This window comes from Anser brachyrhynchus (assembly GCF_964034855.1).
Source record: "Anser brachyrhynchus genome assembly, chromosome: 13".
Lineage (NCBI taxonomy): Eukaryota > Metazoa > Chordata > Aves > Anseriformes > Anatidae > Anser > Anser brachyrhynchus.
Window position 1 is genome coordinate 3172264 of NC_137708.1, and position 15211 is coordinate 3187474.

At 37.7% G+C, this 15211-nt stretch overlaps 1 long non-coding RNA gene across 1 annotated transcript; it reads right to left on the reverse strand.

Moving 5' to 3' along the window:
* Positions 1–512: 512 nt before the first annotated feature.
* Positions 513–15031, reverse strand: LOC308177336. Its single transcript, XR_013939016.1, has 3 exons — positions 14712–15031; positions 9571–9661; positions 513–3295 (listed from the first exon to the last, which is right to left on the reverse strand). It is a non-coding gene; the product is annotated as an uncharacterized lncRNA (long non-coding RNA).
* Positions 15032–15211: the final 180 nt, after the last annotated feature.

Consider the following 15211-nt stretch of genomic DNA (forward strand, 5'->3'; position numbering starts at 1 on the left):
GGAAGAGATGCGCTATTCATAATTTCGGGAGTTGTAAGAGCAAATTGTACTCAATACTGTACTCCTTTTTCTTGGAATTATATAAATTGTTCAGCTCTGGGTGAACACTCTTGTATATGTTTAGCAAAGGGCACTGTATTGGGAATGTTATTCGGCACGTCAAAACTCTTCTATTTCCTTCTTTTTATTTTGTTTAATTAATCTAGAGGAGTTCTGGTGTGTAAAATAAACACTGAGAACAATAGTAACAATCTCATAATTTGTATCAACAGATTCTGCTCCTTAAATCTTACAGATAATGCAACTGAAAATGCAGATAGCTATTTAATGGTCTTATTTTAATCAGAGGTTTCTAAGGGTAATTTAGCCAGTCATCATACAGTCTGTTTCATTTTGTTGTCCTCATAACGATCTTGCAAGGCTGTCCATACTTCACAGATAGTACAGTGGTGTTAGCACGCTGGGCCTGATCTAATCTCCACTGCAGTCATATGAATCCTGTCATTTAACAGAATTGGGATTAGACCCTAAACTGCAAATTCTCATTCAGATGTAGATACCAAATTCCCATTGATATGAATTCCTTTGATACAGTAATCTTGGCCTTGGTAGGCCAGTGAACAAAATATGTATATATATACATATATAAATGAAACCCACCTTCTCAAACTAAGGAGCACTGAAATTAATTATTAAGTTTCCACTTTGATTACTAAAATAGGAGTAAATTATATTTTTTCAAAGATGGGAAAGGAGAATTAGATTTGCTCTACTTCTGTAAGCATGCAAAGCAACAAGTCTCTTTTGCCAATTCGTTAATTAACAACATTCTTCAAGAATTCTGTCAGTCTCTCATTGCAGTCAAAACATTCTTGTACAAACTGAGTACAGAGGAGAAAGAAACAGGATCATAGCTTTGATCAGTCTGCTTTGTCCAGCACAACTGGCAGAATATGCAAAAAAGGCTCCACTACAGCTTCATTAAGGATTTTGAAGGAGTCCTAAAACTACCAGTATGCAGGATAAAGGAGATGGTCTATGCAATGGCTGAAAAGTTCAGTTAATGTTTTTGCCACAGGTTATTCTTTCATGCCTGAAATAGCTGATGAACCTAGGATGGTGACTCACATGCTGCAGTTTTTACTGCTCGTCTCTTAGAGACACGGAGGAAACTTTCTTTAGGAATTGGAGATTAGTGAACTACTGGTAGTAGAATCAGACTGTATCTTGATTTACATTATCCTAAAAGCATGCTGTTAGTGCATTTATATGCGGTATGTGGTGTCAGTTCAGTTTTTGATTTGGTTAGATTACTTCTCTCAGTGCTCTTTAACAGTGACTAAAATCATTTGGTATGGCATGTGAATTAATATTACTGCTTCTCTTTTAGTGTTTATGGTTTGTTTGTTTTTTTAATCATTTAGGCATGTTTGTAAAACACCCTTTTACGTTCCTAATCTTCATTCTGCATCTTTTCTCTTGATAAAAAATATGTATTTTGTAGTACTACCAAGATAGAAACAGAATGGTGTAAACTATTATTGAAACTGAAATAATCTCAATATACTTAAGCAAAAGACTAAATTTTTTTTGTACGTGTCAATGAAAAAATAATCAGGAGTTTGTGACAGTGTTTTGGGTTTATACCGTGTAATTTGTTAAAGCAATGTATTCTTCTCCAGAAGTTTCCTGGTGAAATGTTGTTTAACATATGTAAGAGGTTGTTCAGACTACCTTGACAAGGTGGTGTTTCTGGCAGAAGTTTGCACATCACTTTTTAACCTTTTTATTTCGGACTTTACACTTTATATGGCTTACCAGTTCTTCCTATTCAAATGAATAAAAAAAAAATGCTACTTACCATCGTGTCATGATTCTGTAAATGTGTTCAACGTTATTAGAACTCCCAAGTTAAGACCGGTCAGTAAATGGCAAAATCAGTTTTCCTACACTGATGTCAAGATAATTTTGAAGTGTGGAATATCCACACTGCATATATAGGACTGTGCAGCAGGCAGTTCCTGCCTAGCGTTAGAGAAGAGGCTGATGTAAAAGCCAAAAATGTATTCTGGAAATACTGTGGATTTTTAATTAGGATTAAGCATCATGGCAGTTGAACCACAAAAGATGTAAGGAAACTGTCTAACCACAGCCACGTAAATCATATTGATTTATGTAGACATGAGTTGCAATTCTGTTTTCCTCACTTAAAACAGATTTCTCAATTGCCAAACGTGAAATAAGCCAAACCCTCTGTATTCTTCATCAAATGTGTAGGCTGTTAGATAGAAAAATCATCAACTTGGAAATGACTCCAGCAAAACTGGAAAAATGTGGTATCTTCGTATGAACAATCCCCTAATAAATTCAGAAACAGGTTTGCAGGAAGATTTTTTTTCATCTGCAGAAATAATGCAGATACTATAACATATATGTGCTTGAAACCAAAGAAAAAGCAGTACTGAAATTAAACCTAAGAAATGGTAGTTCCTCCGCCAACACATGACCACTTCTGCGACTGAAAAGTACATGGCTGTCCCCATATGGGAAGATGAGTCACAAGGACTTAAACTTAAAAGTTTTCACTCGGTTTATTGCAAGTTTTAAAGATTCTGGGCCTTGATCGAAAACTAGAAAAATTAGTGGTCAGCTTGAGAATGCAGTAGAGAGCTAGCAAGTTAAATGGAGGAAACCTGGAGAAAATCTGTGAAGAAGTTCCGTAAGGCTTCTTCACAGAAACTGCAGCAGAGGATTAAACCAACAGAGCCTGCCTGCCACTGAATAAACTTGAGGAGGATCCCTGACAAGTGTAAGGGATTTTTACGAAGTAAGCCATTTTTCTACAAGGGTAATTTGAAGAACTGTTTTTGACTAATGAAGGATAAATTAGAAGAGAAAGCAAACAATAGAAGTTAAATATATTCAAATGTACACAGTTGTTAACATACTTACTAACATATCTATGCTAGTAAGGAATTAAATTATAAACTCTTGTAGAAGATATGCATTTTATATATGTAACAAATTATGTTTTTACAGCTTCTTTACATATTCTAAGTGTTGACTTTGCATTTTTCAATCATTCTTTTAATAACTTCTGTTTCTTTTCATCTGCTGAAAATGACAACAAAATTCAGTATCAATAACATCGTAAATTGGTAAGAATTACTGTAATTATGCAATTATAAAACAGGATGTTACAAAGCAGAGTTTGGTGCTTTCCGTCCTAGCAACTCCACTGTTTGTATATTCCAGCTTCTAACATCTTGGTCAATCATGGTATTTCAGAAATAGCCTGTAAACAGCAGACAAAAAGAAACTGATTGGATATATAGTCCTACAAAGAATATATAAAGTGGTGCAATAAATCAAGAGTAGTAAATGCGTGTGTCTAGTGGTATTCAGTTACTGCCTTGTTTCATTTGCAATATTACTTGAAGCAGCTATTATTGCATAGTAAGAGGTTTTCAGACTTGTGTTCTCAGGGTTTAGGAAAAATGTGCCTTTTCCAGCACTCTGGAGACTGTAGCTCATTTGAAAAACTAACCTCTTTTCTCTGTAAATATTCCTGTTATTTATTAATTTCTTTTATTCATTTCTTTAGGCTTGCTGCCAATTTATGAATACGAACTCTTTAGCCATTAGGGCATACTTTTTACTTCCTTACAGTCAACACAAGTTTTATCATGCAAAGTTCAGCCTCTTACATCACGGTCTCTTCTAATTGATAAACAAAACAGAGATGAAATGTTTATTGCTTTGAACATGAGATAGGAGTAGTTATTTCACTGTATATATGTTTTTTAAAAGTGTGCACGCAAATAATGAAGAAAACATTAGTTGGTCTGGGAGATAACATGGCATATCACAAAAAAAAAAAGAGACAACAAAAAACCCTACAACCCACAGAGTGCCAAGCTCTAGTTCCTCATTTAAGGAGAATAAAAAAAGTAAAAGATCTTTGAGTATCTTTTTAAAACAGTATTCTTCTCCAGTCTTGAAAATCATAAATGGGACATGGCTGAAAAGAAAAGAGAGTATAAAACAAGACTTTAAGTTCTGAAACTGAAAAGGCTCCCTTAGGAAACTCGCCATAAATATTATCATATAATTAAAAGGGTTTAAAGTAGTCCATAAAGCTAAGTGAATTGATGTGTCTCATATGCAGTATTTTTACTTAGACTTCACCAGAGAAACCATAAACAAAAGACTATAAAGGCCTCAGATAAAATGAGCTCTTGCAGGCTTGGATTCTTGTTAAGACACACTTATCACTAAGGACTCAAACATGAAAACGTATCCAAGAGACACCTGCAAGTTAGGAATGAATAACAGAGAGGGACCAATTTGCTAGTAAAGCAAGCTATCAGTTGTATCAGTAAGTTAAAAAGATGAAGTAAACGATAACAACTATGAAATGATGAAAGCAGATGAATAAAAACGATGAAAATCAGTGTTTGAGGTTGAATTTGCCTCTGTTTAAATGTGTGGGGTCTGCTGGTGTTGCACTTAGGGCTCTGCAGTGAGAGCAGCGATTTGGTTCAGGCTTTACAGCTGCAGTGGTGAAAACTTCTTAACCTGAGGATAGATACGGCCAAGAGGAGCTGCCAGACCCTCCTACTCTATTCGCCCCTGAAAGAACATATATAAAGATAGCTGTCACTTGTAGGAAGGTGATTTGGGGAGAATTTTTGTAGTATTAAAAGGACTGTGACTAGAAAGAAAGCCATCAACTTCTACAGCCATCCGTCAGTCTTCTTTGTAAGAAAGAGGCGTGATCACCTCTTATTTTTAGTAAGTACATTTACTAAAGCCATGCACAGGAAATGCCTCCTTATAAAACATTTCCCCCACAACATTAGAATTAAATGGAGTTTTATAATTAAAAAATTCTGTTTGGGATTTTGAAGCCAGAGGGTAGAAATAGTGGTTCACTGATAAGAAATTTGAAATTAAGTTTTGCTCAGCTTGCCTCTGAGAGCAGATCTTTTTCTTTCAGAAATTTTAAACTGGTGCCAGACAACGCGTAGTGATGCTTTTGAGAATTCAGAAAGGACAGTTATGATTTAACATCCATTTTTCATTCATCCAAACACAGTATACGCTACTTAAATGCTAGCTTTTTTTGTGCAGAAATTAAGACATCCACACTGCACTTATTAAACTTTAATTAAGCTGTATGTGTCTAGGAAAAGAATGTTTATACTGTAAACATTATGTGGGTCACCAATATTAAAGTACTTAATGCCTTTTATTAGATGTTTGCATTTTAATTTGTCTTTAGGAGATGATGCAACTGAGTATTATAATATATTTGAAACCTGAATTTCAACACCATGACCACGATAAGCACGTTCTCCAGTTCATGCACATATATAGAGACAATGATAATGTGTAAAGCTAAAACAGGCGCAGTCAAATCTGGTTGTAGTCTGAGTAAAAAATTATACGTTGGAATGCAACAAATCATAATACATAGTACTAATTAGAAGCCCTTTTTTCTTTTTTTTGTTTCCTTTTTAGTTTTAGCATCATTTTTTGGGGGGTAAGATCTAGGCTTGGTGGTTGTCAGTCCTAGTGGATGGTTACATCATAGATCCATTCAATACGGTAGCAGTTCTTTGATAAGTTAATTTCCGCAATAGCAGAATTACTAATTGTTCCCCAACTTCTGACTATTCCTAGAAATATAACCATACCTCTCAGAGCAATTTTCTATCACAGACTCTCTAAGGGGAGGGAGACTTTGAGCCATTATACTTGTTTAATTCTGCTGTGCACCGAAAATGACTCAGAAACTCTAAAGCAGAACTAATGGGAACATGATGTTCACTCCCTGTTTTTGTACCTACTTAGCACCTTCTGAGTGGCGCTGCCTCCTCTGTTTGATTAAGTAAATAAAAGGAAAGAATAGGTCATATCTCTTCAGATTCTGAAGGTGCTAGATGAACATTAATTCTATACGGCTTATATAGACCCTTATATTGGCCCCTTAGTTAAGCCAGAAGAGTCAGATCCCCCCCCCAGATGAACGCTATGCAGTTGTAAATGTTGAGGCAGATTATTAGGAAGATTTGCAAGAGTAACTACTTAAAATGGTCACATTCATTTTAAAGAAAGGAAATATAATTGGTATTTGCATAGAAGAAAATGGATGAATTTAAATTTTAGTTGATTATAATTATTGTCATCATAATCATCATCATTATCTTTGTATGTCTAAATGACTGATTCAAAGAAGAATTTTAACACATTTCACATGTCAGTGCAATTCTTTTCTGTTTTGTGCTTTAGCGCTTAGGGTTTTTCATTTGCTTTTTTCAGTCTGAACTTTTCATGGAAGCTATTGTAATCTTTTTAAAAGGTGGAAAGATGTTTCAAAGGAAGTCAAATCAAGAAGTATTGCATATGTTCATTTAATTTTTCAATAAAATATAATCAAATTGTACAGAAAAAAAGGGTAAACCGATACTGTGTGATGGCACTTCAAAATGCTCCTAAGAGTTTCTGAACAGTAATATTCTACCTGAGCCTGGCCTGCTTGACCAGATATAGGATTTTAAATAGGGTTAGTTATGTGCAAATTAGTTAAGTGGTAGGGCATTCAGGCAAAGATACCATTCAAAAAGTTCATTAATAAATTGGAACTGCATGTAGATCTTGTGTTCCTAGAGATACACAAAGTTACTAATATTTTTTCCTATTTAAATTATGCACTTATTGATAGAGGTGGTATTTAATTATGTATTCCATGTTGTTGTTACTACAGTGAAAAGCATGTCTTCCACCAGTAGGCCTATATTGTGTGAGTTTATCAGTATTGACAATTATGAAGGGTTCAGATCAACAAAATGTGTAGATGGAAGCAGTTTCGTTCTTACTGAGTTTATATCACATCAAAACACAGAGGAGCAATCAAGACTACAAAGACCTTATACTGTGCGTAGTAATACAAATAAAAGTTTTGTAGTTGCTGTTTGCCTGGTAACTGAAATTGTAGTGAAAAGAATGCATTTCGCAACAGAGGATCATCACAGCTGATGTGACAGCTAGAATTCTTGATGCTTGGCATCTTTCATAAATGAGGACTTGGTTTTCCCATAATTTAAACTTTAGTGTTAATTCATTTTATTTGGTTCCTTCACTCTCCAAACTTTTAATGGAATCTATTATCAACATAAAGATAAAATAATTCTTCAGAACTAAAAATCACTTATCTCCCTACCACGAAGTAGAAGACCAACGATGTGTAGTTGGCTCCGTGTACATACATAAACTGGAAGCTAACGTTTTACTTTATGCTGTCCTGTAATGAGGCACAAAGTTTACAGTGGCAGATAACTCCATAATATCAGGAATTTAAGCTTCCCTTATACAGTTGTTTATGTACTGAGTACATCTTTCTTGGGAGGTCGTAAAAGGCTGTAGCTAAACAATAGAATTGGATGCAACATTAAATAACATACATTAATGTCCAGGGTGTACCATTATGTGTACGAAATACAGATGGGTTCTGCCCCTTGGTAGTCTGATGGCATTAGGGTACACTGCACACTGGTGTCCACTAGTGATTTGTACTCCTGTGGGTCCCGTGTGCCAGGCCAGATTTAAATCTATATCCTACATTTATATTTTATGAAAAAAGTTATTGAAATCCCAAGGTCTATATTAAAATATGCTCTATTCTATATCTATAGTCTTTGTGAAAAAATACGAAGAACTTGTCATTTAAAATAATAATAATATATAAAATAATAGTATGTTTAAACTAATGATGGGTATAATTTAATCAAATTACAGCACCTCTCTCTAGAAAAATTCTGCAGAAATTTATTTGTTTTACGGTCTTCCTGGGTGCAAGATACCCTAAAATTCATGACATGATAACACTTTTTATGAAAAAGTATGACCAAGAACTATCTCAAAGTGGCAAAAAGGTTTCAGGACCAGGCTCACTCCTGATGGAGCTTGAAAAATAGATCAGAATACTGAAGGAAAGACTTTTAAAAAATCTGTGGGAAATTAGGAGTCGCTAGTCCTACAGATGACTGGCCTTAATTTTGCTTTTTGCTCTGTACACACTATACTGTCTTCTACAGAGGTATTTAGGATTTGTGTTCTTCTAAAGAAGAAGCAGAAGGTAGAATGTCCTGGACTTTATCAACTACTAACAGTATTCCAAATGAGAGTATTCATAAATTTGTTAATTTGCATTCTAAATGGAATGTCTCTAACCTTCCTGAGCTTGTGTTTTAGGGATTGAAGGGTGAAAATGACATCTACCACCTCAACCAGTTTGGACCAGTTCCATTGATTTTAACTCAAAACTTGTTATCGATTTCAGTAAGAACTGGCAACATAGATTGAGGCTACTGCATGACTTTCAGAAGAAATGTAGTATTTATGAAGCCAGTAAACAGAAATTTTGTACAATGCAAAATGCCCATTGATGCCCATTTCCAGCAACAAGATTTCTATTAGTTTGAGAAGAGCAGAACTTTGAAATGTCTGGTAGTATGTGTGGTAAAAATACATACAGAAATACAGAAGCAGGCCCAAATTTTGAATACTAAAATCTTATCTATGTTATTAAGTATTTAAATCTTTATTATCTCTTTAAGTTTTAGACATTAAAAATATTGAAATAGCTATGTTTTTTTAAAATATGGTAATTTCTTAATGTTTACTCTCACGTTTATAAAATGTATGTAGTCTAGAGTGATGTAGATCAATTATCCCTGTATGTGTGAAATGCTGTAAAAAGATCAATGAGACCTGAACACAAGGAGGCATCTTAGGATAACAGCTGCAGATGCATGCATTCTCTGGGAAAAACAAAACAAATGAATACACACTGCTCACCTTTTATGTTTTGCCCTTCCCCTGCCCCCCAAAATCCCTGCCATTATTCTTTCCAACTGTTAAGTGCATGAAAAACCAAACCAAACCAAACCACCACAACAAATAAGGACAGGTAGCAGTCCATGTATCAGTACAGGCAAAGTACACTAAATGGTCACTCTTAGAGCTAAGACCAAATGAATGCTCTGCATTCGGTTTTGAAATTTGTTCTTGATGGGACTTAATGGTCGGAGTACACTTTCAACCAAATGCTGTATATTTAATGGCTCTATGGAAAACTGCAACTACATACCTTTACTAAGATGAGCTCAAGATAATTACTTACACAATAGTAATAATTCTGCCAATTGGATTTCCACAAAGTAGATTCAATAAAATACTAAAAATATTTATTCAATAAATCAATTACACTTCTGATCGAGTCTGGATAGCTATAAATTATTTTCTCATTGATGAAATTTTGTTTATGAAAACCTATTTTCATGGAAACAGCTCTTAAGATCTTTATTGGAAAGTACTTTGCTGTTGGGCAGAAGATATGAGAATTAATGAAATGTCCACAGAAGCCTTGTTAAGTTTATAATAATAATAATAATAACAATAATAATAATAATAATAATAATAATGTATTTTTTTAATTGTTGCTTGAGGTAGAATGCAATGTCCATGCTTAATAATGCCAAAAAAATGTAAAGAAAAATCAAATACCTTCTTATCCCACTAGATGGTGGTGCCTTCAGATTAGGGTTGCGATACTTGAACAGACGGTGCCGGAAAATTTTTGCTTTCTTTAGCTGACCTGCAAGTATAGAGAATGAGAGATGAGGTTAATCTTGTTCCTCTAGGGACATTAACAAGCATTCAGGTATAATGACTTACTAAATATATTTGAGTACGTATTATTGTGTTCATAGTACATTTTGTTTTAAAGTGTGTTTTAACTTCAGTATACATCTAATGGCATTAATTTTTCTCCCTGAAGAAGAAAAGGTGCAAACAATATTAAACTTTAATGATGATTGTATCTCACATAAAACAGCCTTATTATATTAAAGGTCCTGGCTTTGCAGTTTTACTGTCCTCTATCCTCAATCAAAAACAAAACCCAGATTAAAGTAGCGAATCATTAACAACTGAATCTTTTGTTTATTTCAGTTGAATTATCTTAAAGTACCACCCACGTTTTGATACAACAAACATACCACTCGCTCTCATGGAGAGCAGTATTTACACATCTTTTAGACAAAAAGTTACTGTCTAAGCATCAACGGGCACATCTCTTCCGTTATAAAAGTCAAGTACAATTTTAATGAATAGGAAGAGTAGATGGAATCTGGTCTGAGAGGGTATTTATGTGTTTTAATTTTCTTAAGTTCCTCTAGAAAATGGTCAAATTCTTCATGTGTCAAGTGAAGCTTGAACTGCTGAGTTCAGTGCAGACTGTGACCTGCAGTGCTCACCTCTAGGGCTGCGTCTGCTGAGGACTGTCCAAAAGAGCAGGCTCAAAATCACACCCAGCCATGGCGCAGAGAGCAAGCCTGCAGGTGCAGCCTCACCCACTGCTGAAACATTAATGTTGGAGCGTTCAGAGTATTAGATGTATAAATGTTGCCAGTGAGCTAGCTTGCTGGCAGCACACAGCAAGCCTAGGGTTTAGTGCGTACACAGCAACCCACGTGGACAAATTGCTGCACGCACATGGTGGCTCTAGATAGCACTCTCTCAAATTTGTATAAAGGTGGACAGTGATTTCTGATTTTGCTTTTGAGCTTCCTGTTGAAAGCAGTTCGTGAGACTTGCACTGAAAAGACTGAAATGATTCTTAATTGTTTTAATTTTCCTTAGGTATTATGTTGTGCATAGTATAAAATATGACATAGTAGTATAAAAAATTAAAAGCTGTTTCATGGATGAAGAACGTAGGGCAAGATAAGCCCTAGCATTAGGCTTTCCGACTGTTCTTTTTAAAGATGATGTAATGGTAAAGAAAAAATAAGGATGTCCATTACTATCTTGGAAAAGGCAGCGTTAATAAGAATCTCAGACCTATTCTGCAGCCTGTAACTGGTGTTACTTAGTGGATTTTACTTCACATCACCCTGCTTCTAGGTGATTACCCAACTGATAATACCTAGGGTCATTAAAAAAAATGTATTTTTTTCTGTATGTTTCTTTGCATTTATTCCCTTCCTCATATTCTACTCTGTTACTTTTCAGTTCTCATCTTTGCAGTAACTACTCAGTTTTCTATTTCCTCTGCAAATAACGTACATCAGCACGAGTAGTGTCAAAGTGCTGAGATATGCCAAATGAGTGTTTTTTCCAAGCAAAGACACGGACCCAAAAGCCCAGATGCTTCCACGTAAGAGCGTCCACTGCTGAAACAGGCTTAAGCTGTTACTCTTTAATGAGTACCTGGTAAGGGCATTCCTTTGCAAACGCAGAGGAGCAAGGCAGAAAAACGGATAACAGAAATGAACGTGGATGCTTGGTTATTCTATAAGGCGTTAATTATTTTGCATGTTGGAGCCTTCCCTGACTGCACCAGTGAGAGAAGAGCCACTCTTACCTTCTGTAACAAGGCAGGCAGGACTTCCTAAAAGCCCAGAGAAGCAAAATTCACTCCAATCATTGTTGCTCTCTGCCATTAGGGGGTTGAAATGCAGCATTTGCCAAGAGTGCAAGTTCCTTTATTTGATCTCTTTCAATTGTACCAGTATAACTGCCAATCACAGGAAATACCTCTAATAACTCTTCCTTTTACTTAATAAGGAATACCACATCTTTAAAACATTAGAAACAGATGTCACTGCATTACTTCACTGCTGATGTATGTAATAGAAATGACACACTAATTAATTTAATGCAGTATAAATGTACTGATTATTTATCATGGCTGACAATAAAATTATGAAAACATTCAATTACAATCAGTGGTAATTCATTATTTATTGATTCTGCATTATGCACGCATTAATACAATACATTTAATTATGTAAGAGAAGGGATCATTTTTCTATTGATACTTAAGACATTTAGACTCATCAGTTTCATTTAAAATCCTTGATGTTTAGGTGGGAAGTTTTAATCCACACTTCCAAAAAAAACTCGACTGAAATGTCAGAAATAAATTGAATACAAGTGCCAAGTACCAGTGCATCTAGAAAAATGTGGGTAATAAAAATGACATACTAATTTCAATCCCTTCATTTTTTTGTATCGGTGGCCTACGTTTGTTAATATAATCATGGTTACTCTTTCCCTTGAAAACCAAGGGCATTAAACACTAATCTAGCAAAACAAAACGCTTTCTCCTCCTTTTAAAACCTGTGCTCAGAATTAGCTACATCAGTCGCTTGCATGTTCATGATAGAAACTCAAAGACTGCCTTAGATCAGGCCCCGAGCAATTTTTTTTTGTTCAGGACTAAGAGAGTATCATCATCACTAGGGCTCCAGTCAGGCCGCAACTCTCAAAAACGGTGTTTCATTTCATTATGGTTTGGGAGAACTGTAAATAAATCTTTTTTTTTTTTTTTTTTGTCCTTCATTTTGGGTCCCCAGTTGCCTCTGACCCTCTTAAGTCTACATTCACATTTACGTCTCAGAAACCTCCAGGTATGAGGGGGAGATCCAAGATCTTTGCTAAAAACTATCATTTTCTTGATAATCTCACGCTGGACATGCCTCTATCAAGTCTGCAAAACTTCTTTATACAAAAAAAAGGGGGGAGGGAGAGAGAGAGGGAGAAAGAGAAATAGTGAGAAAGAGGAAGAGAAGGAGAGGGAAAACAAGAGAGAGATATCACCATTTATGTTAACCTAATAAATCTACAGAACTCATTTTTAAATTTTCCTGCCTCAGCTTTGGCTACAGCAAACTGAGATGCAAGACAAACATTACTACTGAGCCTTCCAGTCTTCTAGAAAGAAAATTATTATTTTTAGTTATTTCCTTATTATTTTACTTCAAAAACTGCCCTTTATTTTTCATCATTGTCTTCTAGTCAGTTGCATCACCCATCTCTTCACCTACAGGATCAGCGTGAGCCACTAGCCACATTTCTGCCAGCTGGCAACAAGTGATTTACAGAAAGCTGTTGACTGGCCCTATCTGGAAGGACTGGGGCTTTTCTCTCTTCTGTAGCGTCAGAAAAAAGAGCTCTTTAACATTTCAATCCAATGGGGCATATGTAATGATGATAAAAACAAAAGCAAACAAATAGAACCTTTGCTCGATATTTTGCCATATGTACATGGCCAATTTTTGCAGATAATATACAATACTTTAATATTTCTATGGCTGACGGTGTTAAAAAACTATTTTGCACACCAGTCTAAAATCAACAAAAATATTTAAACTTTAAAGAAATATTCTAAAATACTTATTTAAGCTATAGGGAGACGTACAATCGAATTGCATACTGCTGGACTCCATTCAAATAAACCATCTGGACACTTTATAAATGACAAGATATTACTGTATGATTGTTAGGCTTTAGTAACTTTGCCTTGTTCTGAAATAAAATTACAGCGAAATAAAAATATTCAATGATGTAGTTGATTTGTATATGCTTAGCTGAACTGGACAGCTGCCTGGTATTAATTCTCAAACCTTGAGCATTTTCTTAGTTTAAGAGCAGTTCTTCTCTCCATGGATAGTCACCTCTCAAGGGTACTGTTTTTACTACAGCCTTTATGATTTTATATTGCTTCATGCCACTCCAACTTGCTGGGTGCCGATGCGCAAGGCTTCCTCTGGCCTTGCAAAAATTCAGTCTTATTTAGAAATATGTTTAGCTTATGGAAGACATTAAAGTCAAAAAGGCAAAAGAATTCTCACAGTGGAATTTGATTGTCACATTAATCTCAAAAGTAAAAAATGTCTTCAAAAGGGCAAAGCCAATGAGAAATGCTTAAACCTGATTTATTAAATCTCCTAATGGCAATTATGCCCTGTAAATTAAGCCCCCAAAGTTTCTATTTAAGTCAGTTACTTGCTATTTCTATCATTTCTGGTACGTAAAAATCCCAGGTAAGTTCAGGGCTAAATCACACCAAACTTTTTGCCCAAGTAGATAGCCCCTGCCTCACAGAGCTTTCAGTCTAAGGTTCTGACCCTAGAAAGTTACGAAATCTGAGCATTCTCACTGAAAAGTATTCATTTTATGTGAAGTTTTTCATTTCACCCTAGGTTAGGTGAAAATTCTGCCTTAGTCTTGGCCAGCTAGACGAGGGGCCTAAAACGGGCAGAGGCCCTTCCTCGAATACACGCACCATCGATGGGGAGAAGACGAGGTTTCTCCAGAGAGCAGATCACTTAACAAATACAGCAACTTAGCAAGCAGTCATCTCCCTTCATCTAAAATGGGATTCCTCATAATGCAAAAACGTTAAGTTTTTGCACAAAGGGTTGCCTAAATGAGCAGGCACAACAAAAGGAGGGAGAAGATGGCACATACAAGCGTTGCCTGCTCCTGGAAATAGTCGCAGCGCTCCGCTGGCACCCACTTGTAAGCTGTGTTTCTACTTTCCTGCTTGCTTTGCTTACGGAATGCTTCAGGAGAAAGGAAAAAAAAAAGAGGGAGAAGTTGAAGGAGTAGGGAAGAAGGGAAGATGAAAAAAGAGTGAGAAAACGTGCAAAGGAGCAGGAAGCAAGGATGCTGGTACAAAGGACGAGCGGGAGGAGCGGTGTAACCTAGGTGCAGCGGGAAAAGCTGCCCAGCGCTGTGCCCTGCCCCGGCTGCCAGGTGTGTGTCAGGCGGAGCGCCCCGCTCTGACGCTTTTATGGGCACCCCCTGGGGCCGCTCGCTGCGGGCGGTGGGCGCCCGGCAGCCCCCCGCCGACTGACCTGCTGCGGGCCGGGCCCAGGGCCGGGCCGGGAGCCCTCAGGCGCTGGGTGCCGTTCGCACGGCGCGTCCGGGCCGGCCTCCCCCGGGCGGACCCGCAACGGGAACCGCGCCGCGCCTCGTCCCGCCGGCCCCGGCAGCGCCACGGAGCCCGCCCCCCGCCGCCACCGCCGCCGCCCCGCTCAGGGAGCCCGGGGACCACCTGCGGCGCCCCGCCTCGCCCTCCGCGTCCCCTCGGGGCCGCCCCTCCCGGCCCGGCCAAACTTTCCGAGCACCACCGAGGGCGAGCCGAGACTTTGCGGGAGCGGCGCGGGGCAGCGGCCGCCCCTCCCGGCACCCCCCCCCCCCCCCCGCGCGCTCCGTCCCCTCCTCACGCACCCGCCCGCGGCGCCGCCTCAGCCCCGGCCCCCTCCCCTCAGCTCCCGCCTCGCGCCCCCGGCCCAGGTGCAGCGGCCGGCGCTGCCCCGCCCGGGCCCGCCCCGCCCCGCCGGGCGGCAGCCAC